This window comes from Anguilla anguilla, chromosome 4 (assembly GCF_013347855.1).
Source record: "Anguilla anguilla isolate fAngAng1 chromosome 4, fAngAng1.pri, whole genome shotgun sequence".
NCBI lineage: Eukaryota > Metazoa > Chordata > Actinopteri > Anguilliformes > Anguillidae > Anguilla > Anguilla anguilla.
In genome coordinates, this window is record NC_049204.1 from 2,641,835 (window position 1) to 2,667,071 (window position 25,237).

A 25,237-nucleotide genomic window follows, 5' to 3' on the forward strand; every position below is an offset into this window, starting at 1 on the left:
CTATAATAGGGTCGGAGGGGAACCACTCAGGCATTGTGGGGGAAAAAACTCTTACATGAGTAGTATGCTTGCAAGACTGTGCTTCACTTCTGTGTTTGAGTGTGTGTGCATTTACATGTGTGTGCTTGTGTGCATGTCTGTGTATTTTTGTGTGTGTGTTCACAGGTATGTGCTATAACAGGTAGGACTAATATCATGTGCTGATACGGACTTAGGTTAACCCCCCCCCCCCCCAAAAAAAAAGAATTCTTACTTCACCAGGTGCACAATTAAATAATTTTACAGTAATGAGAACAGAATCCAGCTGGAGATATACATGTAGAGGTAATGAAAGGCTATCTTTTCCCTTCATAAAAAAAGGTTGACGCCCAAGGTTTCCAGTGAAGCTGTTTATATGCCTATAAATTGTAGTTTGTGATTACACCGACAAGGCATGGCTGCCTCCTGTCTTGTTAATCTGCAGTGTCTTGGGTTTTGGTTACTAGAGGTGTGTGTGTGTGTGTGCGCACGACCGCACGTGTGTGTATTTGTGTGTCTGTGCGCGTGCGTGCGTGTGCGCGCGCGCTTGTGCGTGACCGTGACTCATTGTCGCCACAGAGTTAAGAGGCAAAGTTGCATCAGCAGTTTTGCTCGGGGCTAAAGTTGCTATGTTAATGGGTTTGAACTACGGGTCAGTAACACACTAAGGACGGCGCTGATTCCGCCAGTTCTACCCGCCTGTGAAGATCCTCATAAAATCAGCGTTGCATCCCAAAAGCTAAAAAAAATAACAAGAACTTAACACGAATGCAAATTCTATATCGCCTTTATCCGAAAAATTATTGCTTTCCACTTCCGGTTACCTATAACTAATGATCAGATTACATCAGTGGGTATTTCATAAATGTTGAAACCAAAACCATCCCAAATCTGGAACATGGACTGAAGTAAAAAGAGCTGTTCCGGGTTTTACTCGATACAGTTACCCAGCTAGCTCCGTAATCCTGCTTTGGGAAACAGGGCCAACTCCAGTCCCGGAAGCAGGTGTCCGCTGGTTTACCGTGTGTTTCAGGAGCAGGAGTGATTATTGTAAGTCACTGATTGGCTATAGAGTCCACACACCTTTTTTCCCAAGGCTTTAATTGGCTGCTGATTGAAAGGAAACCACAAAGTACCTGCAGACATTGTTGGCCCTGCAGTTTGACAGCCCTCGTTTTTTCATGTTTAAAAAAAACAATTGAAAAGGGAAAATACCATATACTGCAAATGGTGGTAAGCTGAACAAACATTATTTAATTACGAGCATCTGCCCCCCGCTGGTCGAGCGATAAACGAAGTGTCTCGTCTTGGGCGGACTAGCTGGATTTCGGTTGCACATTTCCAAATCCTTTACTTCAATTTGAACGTGCCAACACTACACAAACTGGAAAGTAAACTAAATAGTTGGTAGCTTTTCTTTTCTCGTTAAATTGTCCTACTTTTAATGCTAGCCTACGCTGCTGAGCGAGTTAGCGGCAGTAGCATAGCAGTAGCCATTTTCGCAGTTAAAGGCCAGATCAGTTCAAATGCTGTTTATATTTTTTATATCGGGATGTCTAAGAAGGTGAGTTTGCTCCGGTAAAAGGAAAATGAATGGAGCGGAGAGGGAGCGAGGTTGAGCACCAGGAGGACAGAGAGAACAGGTAGGTTAATGCTGTCGATATGATGTTCGAAAAATAGTGACCCCACCTCCCATTTGTTTTCCGCAAAAATATTCACCCTGCTCTTAAAATGTTTTTTTTTAAATAAAATTATCCTCATGTGTTATGCTCAAACATGAACGACACCAAATAAAATGTAACCGCAGTTAAACAGCAGTTAAGAAATAAACATAAATTTGTATCACATTAAACTTATTATTGTGATACAAACACAAAAGTAGATCCTGTTAGTGGTGTTCTGATTGTGTATGACAGTTCAAACTCACTTGCGCGCATAGAGAAGGGCATCTTTGTTTTTGTTTTTTATGTCTCGCTGGTACAGTATAATATGGAACGGGCCAAGGCTACAGACTGGATTGCGCATTGCCGCTACATTCCTCCCTTTTTCTTGTAGCTATAATATGTATTCACAACCAACAAGGACTTCTCGGGGCATGTTCACAGCCCAGACTAAATTCCACATCCACATTTGCCGAGAAAGATTAGTGATGACCTGGGTGCGCGCTGAATGTCGCTGAACGCGTCAAAGCTTCAAATTAATTCGGCGGATGTTGCCGGTGCGTCAAATTGTTATTCTCCGTGTAGAGCTTACAGAGGGTGGCTTTCTGCTTGGTATGCTATGTATTCTAATTGCACAGGGGACTTGAATAGAATCAACGGGCTGTAAATCCTGGTCGCCTGGAACTAAATGGCAGGAGGGCGGCACGCGCGTAAGTCAGCGAGTTAAATCTGACGTGTCTCTTAACCTATTTTGCGCAAAAGCACCTTTCACTCGGTCAAAATAAATAAATATATAAAAACAGAAAGAGGATTCAAGTTGCTTTGCAGTGAAGGTCAACACCAAAAAAACAGAAATAATTAATGCCTCGAGCCACGTGTCCTGCTGTTCCTGGTACTGTTATTGCAAACACATGGGCCGGATTGCTGTTTGGTCAAATCCTGGAATCTGTGGAATCTTTGGTCTCCACTTCGCGTGCCATTTGCTGAATGTCCAGAATAAATCATTTGACTGCTGTTTTCAGCATGACTGAGCTGTTTTATTCAACAAGTTTAATTTACCATATTATAACAACATACTATTAATAAATATGAGGGGATTGTAATATTGCCTGCTCGTGTTTTTTTGGTTCAACACCTGCCACGTTCATGCCCGCCATGTTCTTGTGAAGCATTTACAGCAACCGTCGCTTTTTAACTGAGCTTTCTGAGTGCTTTTAAGAGGAACACCTGTCGTGTCTAAACATAGTAATTTTAGTCAGGAAAATGGCAAGCATTGTTGGGCTGAATGGCCTGTTCTCACCATTATGTTATGTTATGCTATGTTATATATAATATAGTAAAGAAAGGCATTTACTCAATGCCATCTTCTAGACTTCCATCTCTTGTCCTTTAAAATTTGTTCTAAGGACATTCTATTGTGCAGCATTCAATAGCACCTACCATTCTCTAACATCCATGCAGTGTTTCTTGAATATACTGTAACATACTGCAGAAGTGTTATCACAATGCTGAAACACCAGCCTTGTGGGAATATTGCTTGCCAATTACGTGACCTCTGATGTATCCCTTAGAAAGTTAAAGTTCCGCTGCTGGCCTGTAGGGGGCAAGCACACACTTTTTAGGAGGTCTGGCGCTTAAAAGGGGGAGGGGTGGTCTCCTGCCCTAATCTGTGCTGTGTGGCTTTTTTTTGGCTGGACCGCAACAGCGGGGCCAGCCCTACGAACGCAAATGTCTGTGACTGACTGACTGACTGACTGAGTGCTGAAGTCACACCATTGGTCGGCCAGATCACGTGTGTTAGGTCCAGCCATACACTAGGTTTTGACGTGGTCTTCTTCTAACGGTTTGGTCCGCGGTTTTAGCACCCTGAAAAGCGCACGGTTCTGTTGCTAGGCCCAGTCAGTAACCGAGTCCACAGGGCGTGTTCCCCGTAGATCACCTCTTTGGGGTTAGGCCGCAGTGGATGCCGTTCCATCAGGTGCTTCACAGAAGAGCAGAGCTGGGCTGGGCATAAGTGGGCTCATCTGGGCCAAATATTTAAATCTCCAATGTTTTCATTAGGGCAGCGTTGCATGTAGACAGGGTAAACCTGGCATACTTAAGGTTTGTTGAAAGCGTTGTTTCTTAACGCATTCATTCCGTTGTGTGGGACCAGTTATCATTCGACTGTGCACCTGGAACTGAACATAGCAGCCACCTGAACATTGCTGAAGCCATTAACATTTTATTTTGAATAATATATGGGACACAGGAGGGAAATCATTTTGTTGGTCAGATTGATTTTTTTTTTTTTTTTACTGGCCGCTTTCCTGAGGAACCTGCAACGTCAGACAGAATTTATAGGGCAGCACAGAGAGAACCCACGTCCGCCATTGGTCCCTGGTACCCCGTCACATGACTAACCTGTGTCACATGACTAATCGGTTACCCGGAGCGGGGGCCTGAGAATTTCAGCCACAAAACACAAATCACTTCCCTGTTCCCCCAAATCTGACCCTTTACTTCGAGAGAGACTGGGTTTTCAAAGTGTAGTTTTTCTTTAGACTCTCCTCTTTGGATACGTGTGCATTTTTATTGCTCAATGACAAAATCAGAAGGAACACTCCTGAAACGTTGTCCAAAGGATTCAGTTCTGTGTTGCTAGACAGTCTTCATGAACATAGTGTCAAAGTAAAAGGGGCATTTGAGCTGATTTTTTTGATATTAGTAGTTTATTAATCAGTCAATTTTCGATTAGTCTATATTTTTCCCCAAAATATACTGCTTTAGATATGCAGTTGTTGCTTTCCTCTATTCTATAATTTAAATCTTTCATCACAGTTTAGAGGAAACTGTGAGTAAAAGCTTAAATCTTATTGCTAATTACAAAAAAATCAAAGCAATTCCACTAAGAAATTGCCACTTGCGGGAGCGTAGATGCTGTATATTTTAAGGCATTTCTTTAGGAAGGCCAAATACAACACTATCGACAGAATGACCGCAAAATAATTAGCTACTGCCGGGGTAATATCTAGACAGTAAATTATTCAAGTGTACAGTACAGAGTAGCTGAAGCTCATGAATATTTAATCGGGGAATCAGTCGGAAATCGTTCGCTCTCTCTCTCTCCGGATCGCCCGTCGTCTCCCGACCCTTTGAAGCAGCTTCCCTCCTATTCACACACTGACACACATCTCTTAAGTCCCTGACCTACATTTTATGTTTCATAATGTCGCGTCTTTCCTCCGTGAAATGAGTTCTCTCATTTTCGCGGGCAATTTTGGCTCTCGGTTGTTTCTCTGCTGGTACTTGAGCGGTTCATTTCCGTCGTAATTGCTGTTCGCAGAACATTGGTCCAACCTGCCAACGCTTCTCATCCAATTTTAGCGTTTCGTATTTGCCTTTAGCAACGGGCTGTGCTCGTACTTTTTAGCGTGACTCACGTAGCACTCGTCCGCGCAGATGTGCGACCCAGTGGAACTTTACTGTACTGATATCGTCATGTGATCCACATCCAGAAGCTTTTTTTTGTTTGGTATATTTCCATAACGCTGTCTGCTCCCGAACCGGGTGTCCTTGTCACACTGCAGTGAAAAGCTGTGCAGGGACTGTGCTGGCGTTTGAAGGATGTTTGTATAAACCTGCTTTCACCTGCGTTTAGGTTTTTATCCCTTTTCTCCTTTTTTGATACTTAGTCTTCAATCTTTCAATTTTTTTTTACAGTTTTTTTTTTTTTAATCACTTTTTCTTCTATTTGTACCTTCTAGCTATGTATACGCCTACAGGTTTTTATGATATTAACTCACTCCTTTATAAATTGTCTGTAAAGCCCTTTGAATGCTTAAATAAATAAAAGCCTTGATGATTATCATCATTATTACAATCATGGTGACATGTTTAATACACAGTGTGCAGTCCCACTGAACTGAACTGTTGTACACAGTGAGCCGTATCTCCTGTATGGATCTGCTGCTGGTTTTCATACCTCTGTCAGATCTGATGTGCGGCATTAGGAGAGTCCAGCCCAGATCGGGGGGGGTATTTCACAAAGCAGGATTACAGAGTTAGCTGGATCACCGCGCCGAGTAAAAACCCGGAACTGGCTCTTTTTTTACTTCAGTCCTTGTTCCAGATTTGGGAGGGTATCCGGGTTTTACTCGGCGCAGTTATCCAGCGAACTCTGTTATCCCGCTTCATGAAGCAGGGCCCAGATGTCGCTCAAGTCGGTTGCCTCACGGATAACAGTGTTTTTTCCGCACGCTGTCTTTCCTCCCTCAGGCTGCGTGTCCCCTGTGTAGCGCATCATGGAGTGCAGTCTTTTTCTGACAATCCCCACAGGATGGCTGCCACTCGGGTGTCTGTCTCAGCACCTGCTTAAGATGGAACATTATGTCCTCCTCGTCTGTTTTTTTTTAAATTTTTTTTATTTTTAGGATCGCTAATTGTTTTTCTTGCGGCTCGCGTTGAGTCACTCAGGATGAGGCGCGTTGCGTGGCTGCGTGGGGATGCTGCTCACGGGAGGAGGTGCTCCTCGCTGCCCTCGTTGGCTCCGCCCTCTTCAGGGAGCGCCGTGGCGACGGTCGTCGAGGCTGCTGGCCGGTGCTCAGTGGGGATGTCTGATGCTTGACGTTTGATCTGAAGTCGAGCAGGTTGGACAGGTGTGATCTGCTCTCAAACGGCATGGTTATGTATGATCTAACATGAGCAGGTTGGAACAGGTGTGATCTACTCTCGAGCAGCTTGGTTATGTGTGATCTAACATGAGCAGGTTGGAACAGGTGTGATCTACTCTCGAGCAGCTTGGTTATGTGTGATCTAACATGAGCAGGTGGAACAGGTGTGATCTGGGCTCGAGCAGCTTGGTTATGTATGATCTAACATGAGCAGGTTGGACAGGTGTGATCTGGGCTTGAGTGGCTTGGTTATGTATGATCTAACATGAGCAGGTGGAACAGGTGTGATCTGGGCTCGAGTGGCTTGGTTATGTGGGATCTATCATGAGCAGGTTGGAACAGGTGTGATCCTAGCTTCAGCTGGTTGGATAGATAGGACTTGAACTCAAGTAGACTGAACAAGTGCACATTTAGAACAGGTTCCCCCTGTAACCACAGATCAGTATTTTGCGCTTGTTTTTAACTAGGCCACACTGTACTTCAGAAACCTGCCGTAGTCACTGTATGAATATAATAGTGGGAGGAAGCTTCAGGCTATACGTGTCAATGTTACCGGTAAATTTATAACACTTTTACAGAGTCGATGTTGGGTTGAATTGCTTCCGCTCAGATTGTACAGGCTGTCAAAGTGGCCCGAGTCATGATGGGTAGTGGTGATGTCACAGTTGTGCCTGCGGAGTGGTGATGATGTCACAGTGCTGTAGCCAGGGAGTAGCAGTACTGTCACAGATTTGCGATTGGGGAGCAGTGATGAGGTCAGAGTTGTTGTTGCTGAGGTGTGTTGATGTCACGGAGCTGTTGCTGGACTGTGTTGATGATGTCACAGAGCTGTAGCTAGAAAATGGTGATGAGGTCACAGAGGTGTAGCCAGGGCGTAGTGATGAGGTCACAGAGGTGTGACTGTGCTGCGGTGATGTTCTTGTACAGCTCCACCAGACTAACCTCCACTTTGTGCAAGTTTGCCCTCGATTGTTATATTAAACACTTTTACAGTTTACTGTACAAAAGCCAAAATGTTTCTAGTCTTTTCTCACTTGGCATCATGCCAGAAGACAGAAGAAGTTTACATCAGAAGGGGAACGATGGATTGAACAGAGGAACCGCAAGTTGGTCCGAGTTAATCCTTTCATGGCTGCGTGTTTGGATGTGGAGCTTGTGGAAGTAAAACCACAAGCCACTTTCCTGCAGGAAGTGGGGGGGGATATCCTTGCACTGAACACAGTGTGCTGCACATCTAAATTATTTATCTCCACGCTCCGCGAGCCTGGGAAGTAAAGTGCACCAGGGACCGATGCTGCGTGGAGCCATTTATCAGCTCAGCCCGCTGCAGTGTGTGTGCGCGCAGAGCCCGGAGCCAGAGGCCCAGAGCTCCATAAAACACGCAGCCATACGCGCTTTTGTTTCACACAACTATTCTGTGATGCAGGAGGGGGGAAGGCTGGGACGTAAAAAAAAAAAAAGAAACAGTCAAAATGGCCGCACGGCAAAAAAAAAAAACCTTTTGAAGTCCTTTTGCATCCTGTCAAAAATTTAAAGTCAAGAAGCTGGAGACAAGTGGGGAGGGAATGTTTAAGTCGGTTTTTAACTGAAGTGTGTAAAAGCCATGAGGGGATTAGACGGGGCTTACCATAGATTCAGTTTCCGTTGCTTAGCGATGTGAGAGATGAGGGAAAGGGGAGGGGGGGGCCAGGTCGCCGTACGGTCATGGCTGCCTCTGTACTGATCAAACTGTGCAGCGTTTTAACGGTTTCAGAGGACGCTTAGTGCATTTTCCACATGTTCATCCATCCATCCATCCATTATCTATACCCGCTTAGCCTGGGCAGGGTCCATCCATTGTCTATACCCGCTTATCCTGGGCAGGGTCCATCCATTGTCTATACCCGCTTATCCTGGGCAGGGTCCATCCATTATCTATACCCACTTATCCTGGGCAGGGTCCATCCATTATCTATACCCACTTATCCTGGGCAGGGTCCATCTATTACCTATACCTGCTTATCCTGAGCAGGGTCCATCCATTATCTATACCTGCTTATCCTGGACAGGGTCACGGGGGAGTGCTGGAGCGTATCCCAGCGTGCATTGGGCGAGAGGCAGGAACACACCCTGGACAGGTCACCAATGTATTTTCCACTTGTTCCATTGTTGGAATTGTTTCTCTCTCACCACCAGAGGCATGTTCCCTACTAAGTGATCGATAATTTTCCTCTAACTCTTGCAGTGGAAAACTTCCTCTGACGTGTCCTGAAGCTCCGAAATGAGACCTGCCAACGCTGGATGACCCCCCGAGAGCTTATCGCTAAATCAGGGGTGCACAGTGAGGGCTGACCTGTTTTTGGGGAGGTAATCGTTTAGTTAATCCAGTCGTGTTCTTTTGATCTGCCAGGGGCTGAGCTACTGCACACAGTAGAGCTTTCGTGTATGTCTTTAGTACGGCTGTGTGACGTATTAAATTACATTACATTACAGGCATTTAGCAGCTTATCCAGAGCGACTTACACAACTTTTACATTGTATCCATTTATACAGCTGGATATATATACTGAAGCAATGCAGGTTAAGTACCTCGCTCAAGGATACAACGGCAGTGTCCTACCCGGGAATCGAACCTGCGACCTTTCGGTTACAAGCCCAGTTCCTTACCCACTGTGCTACACTTCGTCCTGAATCACAGTTTTATTTTTTAAGTGTAATCAGAATGACTGCGGCCTTGGGGTGTTCAGGTGAGCTTTATTATCTTATTTAAAATGTAATGTAATATTAACCTCTATGCCCGTTGGGAGTTTTTACCTAGTGTGTTTGCTGTTTGGGGGTTCGGTCCTGGTTTTTTGCTCTGTCTCTTGCCCTTTTTCTGCAAATCTGTAAAGCATCTTTGTGACGGTTTTCTGTAAAAAGCGCTATACAAATAAAATTGATTTTATTTGATCTTTTTTTTGTTAATCATACATGATGAGGTTGTAAACAACCGAACATCAGAGGCCATGTGAAATGCTTCCAGGGAAAAAAACATCGCTGATATCTATTTGGTGCTGATAAGACAGACAATCTGCAGCAGGGCCTTGCAGCTTCCATGTGATTGGAAAAAAAACATGGAAGCTGTACGGCCTTGCTGCTGATTGGCTGTCTTATCAACACCCTGTGGATATCAGTGATTAAGTTTTTTCCTGGAAACGTTTCGCATGACCTCAGACGTTGGGTTGTTTACCGCCACATCAGGTACGATTAAATTAACGAAATGGCGAAAGATCAGCTATATACCCCGAGGCGGCAGTAACTCTTAACAAAAAGTGTGATTCAGTGTATCGTGCAGCCCTGATCCTTGGTAAATGTTTTACTGTGGCCTGATACAGTGCTGCTTTCACGGCTGTTTATAAAAGCCGGTGTACAGCACCAGTATAGTACCAGCACTGGGTCTTTTAATGCATAAACCGGGGACACTGCAATCTAGCCCTCAAGGCCTGCAGTACTGCTGGTTTCCTTTTCCGCATGATAATTAATTGATTGATTAAGGCCACTGATTGGCTAGAGAGGGTGTGAGATCACAAGTACGTGATTAGAATGTTCTTAACTGAACATTCTAATGCTGATGTCACAATCGCTACTGGTGATTGGAAAGCCGTGGAGTTCTAGAACACTGGCTTAGAGTTGAGGAAAAAAACATTCCAAAAAACCTTTCTCTTCAGAGGGTCAACTCAAGCTTGGTGTCCCGGGATTAAACCGGTCCCTGATTAGAGGGCAGGAATGGAAAACAAGCAGTACTACCGGCCCCCGAGGGCCAGATTTGAGTTTCCTTGGCATAAACCTTCAGTGAGGAATGGGATTGCGTATCTTTTTTTCCCCCCTTTGAATAATGAAAAACCCCAGGAAAAGGAAAAAGACATGAATTGTGAGTCGGGGACTTCCTGACAGAACCATCGTGCGCAAAGAGGATTTGCAATCACAGAGTAATTTGTTGTCGTGTTAAGTAGAGTAGTGGCTTCGCGCAGGACGGCTTTGGACAGAACAGACCCCGAAAGAAGACCGAGGGTTTAGCTGTGTTTATATGGCTCTTCCGGCACAGTGCTGAGGAAGTGTTCTGTGGAAGATACTGTGCAAAAAAATAAAAGGACCAAAAGTGCAAGTTTGGAACATTTCCTTGCGGTAGACTATTCAAATTCACAGCCCCGATTCTCTGCATTTAAATAAACTGTCAGTGTGCTAAATCACCTCTGACACGGTTCATCTGAGTCCATCAGGGACCCCTGTATACGCTGTTAGAGTTAAAGCTACTCTGAGAGCAGGTTTTACAGCGAGCGGTTTCCTGTGTGGACGGAGTGTAGGGGACTGGAGATCCCAGATCTGGCTTGAGAGCTGGAAAGCGGGCGTTCCTCTTTCATGTGGACGCTGAAACACTTTTTTTTTTTTTTTTTTTTCCTTCTGTCGTACGCTTTCTTCTCAATTTCTACCTATACAGTATAAATGAGGGGGAATTTGCTATGTGGGGAACAACAGGGGCAGCATTCAGAGTCGCTTTGAAATCCCCCATTATCCGTGACCCAGGGCTGCGTATGTGCTGTAAGTGTCTCTCAAAAGGTCTGGCTGTTGAGCTCCACGAAAATATAATATTCGCATTGCACTTGGAATCAGAAATTAAATTTTGCATGGAGGATGCAAGACCCCATACAAAGTGTTGGTTTGTCTGGATGACGTTGCTAAATTATATCCTTAGAGAATTTCTCTGCTTATATTAATGTGTATCCTGCCACAGATGGTAAGTTCAGTTTCTCTGCTATTGTATTAAGTCTTTTTTTTTTTAAACACCGTTCCTGTTTTTGTAAGCAGGCGTGTAACCGGAAATGTATAACTGCCCAGCAGTTATTGAATGGAATACATAATCCTCAATTATGTTTCCTAAACTGGGGTCTTTGATAAAGAGAACCCAGCGTGTTTTTGTTCTGTGTTTGTTGTTGATCAGCGATTGGGGAAATTAATCAGCATGAGCTTCCAGAGAGGCTCAAACATTGCTGTAAGTGCCTGGGAAATTGGCCCATCAATACACATCACATTTAGCCCAGAGACATGTATTAATCAGTGTAGCATTTAATTTGTATTTCCACTTTCATTGGTCATAGTTATTTTTTGCGCTGGCAAAAGACATTTTGTCCTTTTTTATTTTTTTTATTTTAGCCCTTTCTAAACCCAAGCAAAATGCACAATTCCTGAGGTGGGGGCGGTCTTCTCTCTGGACCAATCTTCTCTGCACAGGGATTAGGGACACTGTGTTGAATGAAGTGCGGTTTTTTTGGATGAGACTTTCAACTGAGGTCCTGGCTCACTGTCATCATTAAAGATTCCAGGTCTCCTGGGATGGGTGCTTGTCTCATGCGCATAACCTTCCTACAGGTGTCCCCCATGGCTCTGTACTCGGCCCCCTCCTGGTTTCCGTTTACATGCCAACCCATTCCAACTGTTTGATCCAGGGACCACCAGCCAGGCTCAAAGTATAATACCGGCAACCCCTGTCATAAGTTAAAAGGTGGGGTGGGGGGGGGCGGGTGTAATGATGATTATGTAGGGATGGGGTGGCCCAAAATCCCCCCAGGGGTCTGCAGATCCCCTTCTTGAAAACCCAGGTAAGGGTTTCCAGAACCTGCGCAAGGGCCTCTGGTGTTTTTATTGAATTTCTGGGTGCTCTTGGCAATAAGAAAGATGGTTCCTGAGTAAAACCCATCTCTACAGAGCGCCTGGCGTAGTAATACAAGTTAACTGAGAAGCGGCCAGCTTCTCTTAACCGCTTTCAGCTGGAGGCCGTCGCCCCGTTTTTAAAGGGCTGCCTTCTGCATCCTGTGTCCTCGCGCACCGCAGTGTGGTTCTGCCGGCTTGCACTGTTTCTGCTCTGTTTAAACCCCTGCAGATTAATGGAGGCATTAACGATTTATCGGTCTTTAACGGTTTAATGGTATCTGTCGCAGGGTCGCACACGTTCCATTAGGGCGGTCTGTCGCGGTGTCCCTCAGCGGTGTTGGGTATCTGTGGGAATTGTTTTCCTTCACTTTCCTTCTACAGATCCCATCCAAGAGCTTCTCCCCCCTCCGAACGAGGGTGGTCGATATCCCAGCATGCACTGCTCTCTTACCACCATTGATGTCTCTGCGCATTAAAGTCGCGGTGACCCGTGCAATGAAGATGTCGCCACTTTCCAGTTAAGTTGCACTGGGTGCATTTCTGGTCTGTGAAGGGCAAATTTCCATTGTGTGTGTGTGCTGCGCACATTCAATTTAGATTGGCTGCTTATTGACACACATGTCCGTCCGGTGTCACTTTAGAGAGAGAGAATGTGTCATTCTTTCAGAGTTGTTTTGTTGTTCTCTGCTAAGATAACACACCAGGGTTTCGTGGTAGTGTTTGTGGTCTGGAACGGACTGAAACGCAATAAAGCTCCACTCTGGTGCAATAATGAACGCCGTGTTCTTTGCGAGATCTTGCAACCGGCAATTTAGCTGGTGGCAGGGGACACGCTCAGAATGCAGATATCGGGCCTCCCGGACGAGGCAGCGCTGTTAAGGTATTTGCTGAGAATGCCTTGGGGCTCTGCTTCAGCTGTGTTCACCTATTATACTGAACATTTCTGGTTTAAAAACTGCACATTTTTTCTGTATCGGCAGAGATGCAGGCCTCCTCCTCTTGATGAGACTACGGGAAGACGTGATTTATAACGAGCGTCTCGTATTGCGCGTAGTTATTTCTGATTTTGGGTTTGTGGCTCGGTCCGTACGCAGGCTTGTTGATTTCGCGTGAAGGTCACGTATGACCCGGGACATTCGCACGTAGGGACAGGGAATCAGGTCAGCTCTTAACGATTGGACTGACTAACAGAGAATGAATGGAGCTTTGAGCCTGCATTTCAGCACACTGTGTCTGAAGGTCACGCACATGTAAGGAGATTACTTCGTAAGAAAAGAGCTACAGTATATAGGGGATGGTTCTGTGCCCCATTGTGAATTCAGCTATCCTTACAAATAGCCAGCACCTTGCACATGGAGCCATACCATTGACATCCTTATGAGCTAGTAGAACCTTGCCAATTCTAAATTATACAGGCAACCAGAGAGACCCAAGTACCAGACTGATATGTTTGCATTTATTTCTTCCATATTTCAATGAAAAACTTATCAAATGGCTGTAGGACAGTCCTCTTCATCACAACTGTTTGCTCTGCCTGCTGAGCTTGGGTTGTTTTGCTTGTTATTTTGACCTACTTCCGTCCGTATCCGGGTGTATTTTTGTCGGGCTAATGCAATGGGGATGCCCTAATGAATGTGGCGGAAAAGCACTCTGCACAGAGCTCACTGACGCGATTTAAAAAAAAAAAAAAAAAAAAATTTCTTTCCTGACAATGGGGGTGTGTGAATTATTCTCCAATGGCCATCGTGTAACGGGTACACACCAGTGTGCGTCCCCCCCGCCTATCCGCTGCCCCCCCCCCCCCCCTTCCTGCATTAACCGGGCGTGAGCGGCGCTTGAGGAGGGGGCGGGGCCTCAGCGGTACCGGCTAATGAGGGCAGAGTTCCCGTCCTGACGGACACTCATTACTGCCATTAGCGAGCAGGGCTGCCTCTGGGCTGTTATTTTCAGGTCAGTTTATCACTCAAACTCCCCCCAGCTGGGAGTGAACTCGCCGCGGGTCAGTGCTACAGGGCTGGGCTGCATGGCTAATGTGGGGAGGCCTGCTCCACACAGCTCTTACTCCAGGCCCTGGTGCTTGGGCTACTCCACACAGCTTTTACTCCAGGCCCTGGTGCTTGGGCTACTCCACACAGCTCTTACTCCAGGGCCTGGTGCTTGGGCTACTCCACACAGCTCTTACTCCAGGCCCTGGTGCTTGGGCTACTCCACACAGCTCTTACTCCAGGCCCTGGTGCTTGGGCTACTCCACACAGCTCTTACTCCAGGCCCTGGTGCTTGGGCTACTCCACACAGCTCTTACTCCAGGGCCTGGTGCTTGGGCTACTCCACACAGCTCTTACTCCAGGCCCTGGTGCTTGGGCTACTCCACACAGCTCTTACTCCAGGCCCTGGTGCTTGGGCTAATCTACACAGCTCTTACTCCAGGCCCTGGTGCTTGGGCTAATCTACACAGCTCTTACTCCAGGCCCTGGTGCTTGGGCTACTCTACACAGCTCTTACTCCAGGCCCTGGTGCTTGGGCTACTCCACACAGCTCTTACTCCAGGCCCTGGTGCTTGGGCTAATCTACACAGCTCTTACTCCAGGCCCTGGTGCTTGGGCTAATCTACACAGCTCTTACTGCAGGCCCTGGTGCTTGGGCTACTCTACACAGCTCTTACTCCAGGCCCTGGTGCTTGGGCTAATCTACACAGCTCTTACTGCAGGCCCTGGTGCTTGGGCTACTCCACACAGCTCTTACTCCAGGCCCTGGTGTTTTGGCTACTCCACACAGCTCTTACTCCAGGCCCTGGTGCTTGGGCTACTCCACACAGCTCTTACTCCAGGCCCTGGTGCTTGGGCTACTCTACACAGCTCTTACTCCAAGCCCTGGTGCTTGGGCTACTCTACACAGCTCTTACTCCAGGTCCTGGTGCTTTCATCACTGGCCCATTCCCGTCTCTCTCTCTCTCTCTCTCTCTCTCTGCCGGTCTCCATACTCATGCCACTCAACCCCCTGCAGCTATCCCAGAATGTAGCTGCACGACTTGTTTACAGCCTTCCCGAAAAGTGTTTTCATGTCACAACCCTCCTCTTCTCTTTTCAGTGCCGGTAACTGCCTGTATTAAGTTTAAACCTACTGGGCAGTTAATTGAACAGCTTTACCATATTTCCAGTCAGTCTTCAGTTTTACATTTTAGCACAGATCTTTATTTATGTCTAAAAAATAAACCAAGGCTTCTCGTTTCATAAACCTGTGCCTGCCTGAGTCTGCAGTCAGTGTCTGCAGATTTTCATACTGGAACCAATCCTCCCTCTGCCAGCTTTTAGGTCACCCAATCACAGTGGCTCATTCTGTTCACCCAATCACAGTGTCTCATTCTGCTTACCTAGTCATGGTTTCTTCAGCGCACCCAATCACAGTGGCTCATTCTGCTCACCTAGTCACAGTTTCTTCAGCTCACCCAAGCACAATGGCTCGTTCTGCTCACCCAATCACAGTGGCTTGAGGTCATTTAATCTCAATGGATTCTGCTGATCCAATCACATTGGTTTCCGTTTTCAGCTAACCCAATCACAGTGGTTTTCAGTTTTCCAGCTCGGCCAATCACAGTGGGATTCTCAGTTTCAGGTTCATCACGGTGTGCTTCCCTATATCCTATCCTGCATTGTGCCGCTGTGTTGGGCGGTGCTGTAATTCAAACTGAGGAGAGCCCAGCATGGCCTCACTGAAGCCCCATGTGCTGGTGCTAATTAGCCCTTCGGCTAGCGTACGCTACTCTGAACCGCAACTCTACGGGCGTGAAGTCAGGCCTGGACCCTGTGCTTAACAATCTGGCACAAGCTTCCTTTAGCAAAATACAATTTTACATTTTTTTAAAAATCAGAGTCAAAACCATGCAGTGGGGTGATGAGTGAATGTTGGGTGATGAGTCTTCTGAAGTAGGTACTTGAGTTGTGAAAATGTTAGGAAACGTGCACAATTTTACAGAACAGGTTCATTGTAACTGATTTTTGAAGTTATTGTTGCATAGGTTTGTGACAGTGCCATGGCATTGGTCACAGGCTGTAATGAGCTGTCACGGCTGGTTGTAACAGGGGTTATGTAATGTTTATGTCAGTGTTATGTAGGTTTTATATCTTATTTTATTCTTTTTTTTTTTTGCTTCCATCTATGCCACACAACCTATGCTTTTTTTAAAGAGCTGCAAATGTGTCCCTGTGTCTACATTTGGTTGTCTTTACCCAGAATGCATTACTCTGTTTCCTGTTAGTTTGTCTTTGGTTTTTTGGGTTTTTCTGGGCTAGTACCTGCTGAATCACTGCTAAACCTGTGTACGGTACCATAGAGTGCAGTGGAGAAAAGTGACTGTAGCTTCCTGTTGCTGTTTCCCTGAACATGTATTCATTTATATCCTCAGCCATTTATGTGCCATCTTTGCTATTCTGTGTGTGTGTGTGTGTGAGAGAGAGAGATTTCTTTTTTAATAAAACAAGAATAGTGAACAGTTTCTTCTTTTTTTTTTTTTTAAACTGAATTGATCCATCCCCCCCCCCCCCCTCCGCATTTGGGGACTCAAAATGCAGCATAATCCTGACAGCAACAAAGACGTTTTAATAAATGCATGGCCTCGCCTTGAGCTCAGAGCTCAGCCTCTAAAGGGATCGTTTGAGTCGCCTTTTCTTCACTTTTCCATTAGCAGCACATTAGCGGCCCGTCCTCCACGCACGTGGGAGGCAGAATTGATTTGCGTTTATAAAAAATAAAAATAAAAAAAAAACATTTCTCAAGAAAACATTTGACAAGGGTGAATTTCCCGACCGATGGCGTCCGTGTAAGCCGTGAGCCGCAGCCCTACGTGTCGCAGAGCGTTTTTCCTTCTCCTCTTTCGTTTGTTATATTTGACGGACAGCTCTCTCAAGGCTGTCTCTGCGCAGAAAGGCGCTCGTTCGTCTTTCTGTCGAGCTCCCGTGGAATTTGCGAGGGGGGTGTTGCGGGGGCGTGCTGACACCAAGAAATGCTCTTTTTTTCCCCCGAGTTGTGAACTTGAGTTGAGCTGAACGACGTGCAGGACTCCTGTCACATTCAGAACGTCTGATCAAATGGGGTTTCGCTTTTTTATACGTTTGTTTTTTTCATGATTTTCCCTCCTTATCCTCCCAGTGTAGAATGCTCAGTTTTGTTCTCCAACCAGACACATTTACATTACAGGCATTTAGCAGGCCGGTCTTGTCCAGGGCGGCTTGTGCAGCTTTCATTCTTTCACATGCTATCAATTTAAATGGCGGTTTCATTTCAGTGCCTTTGGCTCAAGGCTACAACGGCAGTGCCCCACCTGGGAATCAAACCTGCAACCTTCCGATTGCATTCCATGACCACTCGTTGCTGCAGCCTCCATTATCGCGCCTTCTCCTCCAAGGCCTCCCGCGGGAGTCTTTACGCATCGCAGTCCTCAGGCTGAGCTCGCCCCGCACAGCAGATTGCTGGCACGCGATTGACCAGCAGGGCGGCACTAGGGAACTGAATCCATCCGTCCCTGAGTAATGCTACTGCCAATTACGCGTCGCTCTGCTCTGGGCTGGGTTTGATACCAGACCGCGGTGCCCGTTCACGAATTTAAACTGCACCTTAGCAGGATGGACCTCCCGGTAGCCTCTTTTTTTCTTATATTTCAAAACTTGCTTTAATCCTTTGAAGAGCAGGTTTCTCGGGATGTTTTTTTTTTTTTTGTCGTCAAAATTCTAAGTCAGTGTTCTAGAACTCCACTGCTTTCAACTACCAGCAGTGATTGTGACACCAGCATTAGAATGTTCGTAACTGAACATTCTAATCGCACATTTGTGACCTCACACCTTAAAGGCTTAAGTGACTGTTCTCAAACCTCAGGGTGTGCTCACAAAGTGCCTGTCTTGTCATGTTCGGTGAGAATAGATGTTCACTGTGGCCCTTTGTAATGACTTTGAGCTTCTGCGGGGGGGGGAGTTAGATGAGATGTGACACACCTTACAAAGCCTGAAAAGTGTGCAGCAGCCTTTTCATTTGGCTGCTTCTTCCATCAGTAAACGTTCTCTTTCAGAGAATACAACTCCTGTCTCTCCTCGTTAGCTGGCGAGAGAGCCTGCTCCTTCCCAAGGTGACCGCTCTCTCCTCAAATCTCCTTTTCTTTCTCCGCTTCCGTTACACGCAAACAAACAAACAGACAGACAATTGAGTGTGAAGCACTCAAACATTTGTCCTGTTTTAATTGAGCAAATTGCAAATGAAAGCTCATAAATTCTCGGTCTCTAATGAGGATGTGCGGTAGTGCGTCTGCCTCTGTCCGCGTCTCACACACAAGCAGCACTGCATCTTCTTCTGAGCTGATGTTTTGCAGGTATTTCATTGTACAGTACAATGCACTGTTCAGATATCACGCCATTCTTTCTCTCATTCTTTGGATTTCCTGTTGAGATAATGCCACAGGCGTGTCTGTAAAAAAAATAGCTGTGTGTCTACTGGTGCTTTTGTTTAAGATACGGTTTCTAGGTTAATATTACACCAATTGATTATAAACGGGACTTCAAAGGCTTCTTGGTGGCTCTGCGTTTTTGTGTTTATCTGAGACCGGCACGGATATTCTGAACATTCTGTACTCTGCTCAGGTTGTCTGTGTGGTTGCAATGTTGTGGAACATTTCTAATAAAGAGGTTGGTAATGTGAGGCATTGTACACACATTCTTGCACACACACACTTAATATCTGTGGAAAACTACTGAGGTTTATTCCCAAAATGGATTTTTTTTAAAAAAGAAATCTAATAAACTTTAAGAAGCCCAGGATGGGCCAAGTGGGTACGTACACTATTTTTCCAGTAAATCCAAATCTGCTGACTTTTTAAGGCTGGCTTGAAGCAGGTATAAGGAAGGTCGATATTCCTGCGTGATTTTTGGCTTTAAAAAGTAAAGGAAGCGTTTTATTTGTGATTATTTCAGGAGAAGGGACGTTGTGTTTCTCCTCCTCCACCGAGCACACGTTGTCTTCAGTTTAAAGGCTTCGTTCGACGGTGGGAGATGTTCTCCGCCTGTGTGGTTTAGGCGTGGGAGCAGAGCGGCGGCGGGGATAACTCCTGTAATTGCTTTCTGAGGCGTTTCTTTTTCGAAGTCGAGTCTCCTGGGCGTCGCGGCGTGCGACTGTGACATGAGCGCCGGTGTCGGTGACGGTCATGTCCCGTGCCTCGCCAGGCGACTCTCGTTTGGGAGAAACTTGGCGGAGCGATCGCGGGGGGCCGGGTGGCGAGGTGTGAGAGGGTGACGATGAGGAAGATTAGCGGCCTTCGGCCCCGGTGCGTGCGTTTCCCGCCGCTCGCCGAGCCACGAGGGGCTCAGGGGACTGCGGGTGTTTCTCAGCGTCTCATTGGTCAGTTACTGCAGCCGATTACCCCAACACTCCGGGTTTATTGGGTCTGAATTACTTGGTGATCTTCAGGTGAAAACGAAAAGGAGCAGGACCCCCCCATCCCCCACGTTGAGTGCCCCCAGGGCCTGAAGCATTAAACGAACAGAGCACGGGCAGGGACGGTGCAATCAAAACCACAAAAACCTCACAAGTGGCTCTGTCCAGCTGGGCCGGCGCATCTCCAGGGGTGAGGGTGGGTGGGGGGGCTCTGTGTGCTCATTGGTCAGCTCTTGTCCAATGGGGTGAAGCGTATCTGCTGCGTCTTAGCAACAGGCTGTTTCCGGGGCTGCTTCCATTGTGCCTCCCACGCGGTGTGTGTGGCGAGCGGGCGAAAAAAAAGTGTCCGCTCCAATATTCCGCCGTCGCTTAGCAACGGCGTAGATATTTACCGCGGGAGAGCCAGATGCCCTGCTCCATATTCTTAACGTCAGAAGTTCTGCTGTCCGGTTCCGTTGACGCTGAAACATTCCTGATCTGATGCATCGTCTGAATATTCGTAAAAGGGGCGTGCGTGCGACCAAATGCAGAACCGCTTCGGTTCGTCTCGGGGAGGCCCGGGTCCTTCAGCGAACTGCCCATCGTCATGACAACTGGAAGATGGATGGAAATTGTTTGGAGTTGACCATCTGTGTAGTCTATAATGTCTTGGCTGCCCTACGTGCTGATTTGACCGTTTGAATGTCTAAGCCCAGGAGTTTAAGCCCTTATCGATGGTCTCCCATCTGAGTCACCGCTTTCCTGGCACTGTGAAGTTCTCCATTGTTATTGTTATTCCCCTTTTGGTTCCTGGCAGAAGGAACTTAAAGGAAAATAAAAACATGAGATCGTTTTTCTGGCCGGCGTTCTGTGTTCCGCACCGCTGGCCTTCGGGCGAACGAGGGGGCCGGTCTCCCCCGATTCAGCGTGCGCTGTGCGTTTGAGCTGTGACACAGGCTGGCGGTTTTATTCCAATCCCAGCCGCCCATGTCCCCCAGGGTGGCATCTGAGGTAGAAACGCACAGCGCCGATCCATTTGTCTGAGAGTTCACCGTAAGAGCGTCAGTTTCTGTCGCCTGATCGATCGGGCCAGAGATGTGTGTGTGATGTTTCCAGATTTGAATTATCGGGGGAGAGAGGATGTAACAGACACAGACCGCACAGACACGCAATGTCTCTCTTCACGTCAGGCTTCTCTAGGTGGTGGAAAATCCGACACCAAGAAGGACATCTCTTACACATCTCTACACACATCTCTCAGTATATGTGGCTGAGGAAAAAGACTGTGGGTTGATTTTGCACATGAAATCTCACTTTTTTTAAAAACTTTCTGACAACTTCTAGTAACGTTATGTCTAACTTCCTCTAGTGCAGTTCTCTCCTGCAGTTCTCTCTAGCACGATTCTCTTTAGCTGTTCTTGCTAGTGCGGTTCTCTAATACAGTTCTCTCCATTTTCACATACTTTCAATGCAAGTGTTGCAGTGTATTTCCTGCTATTGGTAGTATATTTGAATATATTGCCTTGTCCTCAGTCTCTGTAGAAGTGTGTTGGTGAGTATATTGCAGTGTGTTCCCTCTCTGTAAGAGGTGTTGATGAATATATTCCCATGTCCTGTATGGGGTGTTGATGAATATATTGCCATGTGTTCCCTCATCGTTAGGGTTATGGAGAATATATTGCAGTGCATTCTCTGTCTGTAATTGCTGATGGTGAATAATAGTGAATATTGGTGAGTGATAGTGAATATTGGTGAGTAATAGTGAATATTGGTGAATAATAGTGAATATTGGTGAGTAATAGTGAATATGGGTGAATAATAGTGAATATTGGTGAGTAATAGTGAATATTGGTGAATAATAGTGAATATTGTAGATATTGGTGAATAATAGTGAATATTGGTGAGTAATAGTGAATGTTGGTGAGTAATAGTGAATATTGGTGAATAATAATTAATATTGGTGAGTAATAGTGAATATTGGTGTGGCTGCCGCGCTGCTTGAGCAGCCTCGTGTCGGGACGAGCGGCTGACCGTTCGGAAGGCCGTGGCACGCGGTGTGCGGCACGTGTCCCTCCCTCTCGCCCACGTGCCGAGTCACCGGCGTTAAGGGCAGGAGAAAAGGGTGAAGGGACAGCAATCAGCCTTCAGTGTGGCGGTGTGTGTGTGTGTGTCTGTGTGTGTGTAGCCATCATAGCCAAAAAGAATGATGAGAAACAACCAGGAAATAGACAAAACACAGACACTGACAAAAAAAAACATGGGCAAAAAGAGTTTGTTGAAAAAAAGACAAACTGAAAGAAAAGGTTTTTTGAGATGAAAAAAATGTGATTCTGATTTCTGATGACCCATAGACCTTTCTGTTTTCTGTTTTTTATTTTTTTTATTTTTTGTAAGGACAACATATTCCCTGTGCTTTCACCCCTAGTGGCAGTGGAATCCAATGTGGTATTATACAGTGTTATTTATACAGTGTATACCCCTGTATAAATAAAGGAGTGATTATGGTGTGATCTAGATCTCCTCTGTATGTGTTCAGTGCCAGATTCGCCATGAGTATCTCACATTTAGTACTTTAGTGAGGCAGTGTACGCTGGACTGGGAATTTTGTTATCCAGATTTAGCAACTGCTGCTCACATCGCTCATACAGATGCTCTTCTGTCCTCTTCCAAGTTTCTCTGGATAAGAGCGTCTGTTAAATGAAGGTAATGCAAGCTGATCTAATCTCATCAACGTTCCCGGGTGGAATCGGATGGCTCAAACAGGGCCGTGTTGTTCACCGTTCCTTCTGTAATCGTGATGAAAATACAATAAAATAAAATAAAATAAATAAATGTGCGTGCGCCGGCCTCTGTCGTGTCCGAGACGCAGAGTTCCAGACTGGCTGAAAATGGAGTCGCGGAGAATCTGAAGTTTGTGAAATACTGTGAAGGCCAGCTGATGTTCTGAGGGAACCAGGTAACTTTGCATAAACTGGCATGAGAAAAATACTGGTGTGGAGTGAATTTATCTGTTAATATTAATATCAATGCCATCAACAGTAAAATATGAGAAGTTTTTTAAAAACCATCTGGCAGGCCGGGGGGGGTCGCTATCTGGATTTTCTTCATGGGGTGGCCCAGGTGGGGGAGGAGGAGTGTCAGAGACTCAGTAAGGGGGGGGGGCGCCTATCACCTACAGTTATAAAAGCCAATGATAATGCGCAATTTTAGGTGGAAAAATAGGGATGCCACCCACTTGTGGTGGCCAATCATATTCCAGAGGTGTCCAGTGAACCCCCCCCCCCCCCCCCCTCGGCCACCCAATTGGACACTCCCACCCCCCCGCGCAGGCAGGGTTTACCTAAGATCATTGCATGGGTTCAGATTTATTTTTTCAATCAACCGCGTCGTCCTGCAGTACCGGACCATAAAAAATGTAATCGGGCTTCTCTCAAAATGGCTGCCGACTGAAACATGACTGATCACCCGCTGCAGTCTGCTGAGCCGTCAGGCCTCGGTCAAAAATACCGCCAGACCCTCATAAAATTAGCCTGAGTCATTCACTTATTTATATATTACAGTCATTTATTTTCTGTTGAACCTGTAAAATAAGGGCAGGCGGCCCTGGACTCTGAGTTCCCCTGGTTTTTCCCCCGTCCAAACCTATAACTGCATAATGGTACCTGTCATTTGTATTAATTATTAGACTTGATGCATGCAGGTGACCGTGTGCTGGAGGTATTCAGTGGTTCTCTGTATTTAGACTCTTAATCCGTTTAACTCTGGAGATCAAGCTTGGATGGAACACAAACCAGAAACATCACGGGCAGTCCGGCACCAGGGTTGCCTACGGCTACAATAAAGCATAAATATACTTTATCAGAAAGACCGAAGACTCAGGGAATGAAACCATCTGGCAGTCTTTACAGTACTGATCCTTTCCTGTATAACCGTAAGGCTGATTTACATTAGCTCTATAGATTAGACATGCATGCCATTTCTCAGATTGGATTACAGAGAAACAGGTAACTATGAACATAAAATGAGGCTTTCGTTCAACCCAAATAATGCCACCCTTGGAATGTCATATTCTTTCGAAGTGCAGTAAAAAAAAAAAGATTATTTTGAGGAAATGTTTCAATTTCCAAGACTCCTACTTGTCTCAAATACTTTGCAGTACTGGTACAAACCTGTTAAAGCAACAAGGAAAAGCTACTGGGGCTGCTGGCTTTTCAGTGTGAAAGCAACACTAAGAGAACGATCTGGACTCTAATGGAGTACATTTGGTCCCTCATCGACTCGTGAAATGTGTCGAGTTAATTTAACACAATGGGAATTTTTACGGCTTAGTCTAAATTTGAACACATCAGCCTGTCCTCCAGGGGGCGCTACAGAGTGTGGTGTAGGGAGGAAGTCTGAGTAGGAGGGTCTGCAGAGGAACTTTATTCATTGGTCCGCAGGTTCCCCCCTTCATTAGGAAAGGAAGGCGAGCATCCTGAGTAATTTTCCATCGCCCATATAACTTAATTGCATTTTTGCCGCGGACCCATCTTGTGAATTAGCATCGTTTTCAGCCCATCTACTTGTTAGCACTTAGCACTGCTGGACATTTACTGGAGACCAAATGGCTGATTTATCATAGCTCAACTAAAGCCAACGGGTGCTTTTAGAAGCTGGAGTGCTACTCCGTTTGCATTAAGAAACCTAATTTTGAAAATGACCCGCTATCAATTAAAATTTGGAAACCAAAAAAGCAGCTACACTGGGTTTTGCACAAGCTCCCAGCAAACTTCTCAGTGTTAATTTAACTTGAGGTGAGTTTGTCTGAGTCCATTACATTTAGGGCACACGTGTTCAATTAGTGCTAAAAATGAATTTCTTTTTTACACCGAACATTTTAACGTGTATCGCGGGAGAAGACACGTGCACAGCGAGCAGCTTCCTCAACTTTATTATTTTGCTTTATTTCTGGTTTCTAAATGGCAGTTATTTTCGCGTGGTTTTTAATTGCTTATTCAGTCGTTTTAACATCACCATGAGAGGCTTCCCACGTCCAACAGAGACGGGCCTGGCGTCCGTGTGCTCCGACAGATGGTATTTCCCTTCCTACCTCTCAGTATTACTCCGATACTGAATCATGTTGTTTTTTTTTTTCCATCAGAGCAGAATTATTATTTACCGAAATGAGTAGTCCTATTACTACACTCAGCCCAACCACATTGAGGGAATTTGTGCCTAAATCTGCATCTCAAAGATTGCTTGTGCTGTGGGTGCTCGGACAGGCCAACTGGCTCTAAATCCCCTCCATACAGTGATTCCTTGGCGTTAACATTAGACTTGCATTGACAGGTGGCGGCTATTTTCTGCGATTCGGTGACAAGCTACCCCGTCCCTTATCAACGAGCGTAAAGGCGAAAGTCGTTGCCGGTGACGACATCGGCCAAAATGGCCGAATTGTAAATGCGAAACGAGACCGACCGTCGGCGCCTGCTACCCCGTAGCCTAAGCGCGTCCCGTGCATTTCTGTCGCCGCCGGAGACGCCGAGGTTAAGAGGCTTTACCCGCCGTGTGTTCGCTGCTATTTTGGGGGGGTCACCAATCCACTTTGACCTGGCGCCACGCTAAGCAGGTGATCACGGCATCACAGACTTTCCCTCCAAATCCCGCTGCGTGCGTAATCTGCGTTCTAAGAGATCGTGTCGTTAAAAACTCCTCGCAGATTTGTTTGTTTTTAGAATTCCCTTTTAAGCGGGTTTGATTACTTAGTAGTGGATATTGCCCAATGGCGTGCTCTCTTTGGGGAGGAGATCCCTTCCAGCTTCTCTTCTGTAATTGGCTGGGTCCTGCGAGATGGAGTGCAGTGATTGG

At 46.1% G+C, this 25,237-nt stretch overlaps 1 long non-coding RNA gene across 1 annotated transcript in view; it reads left to right on the top strand.

The window, feature by feature from the left end:
* Positions 1–1,170: 1,170 nt before the first annotated feature.
* LOC118224722 overlaps positions 1,171–25,237 on the top strand; it is a 34,833-nt gene continuing 10,766 nt past the window's right edge. The window contains exon 1 of the long non-coding RNA XR_004764688.1: positions 1,171–1,251. This is a non-coding gene — a long non-coding RNA (uncharacterized LOC118224722). The remainder of the gene's footprint in view (positions 1,252–25,237) is intronic.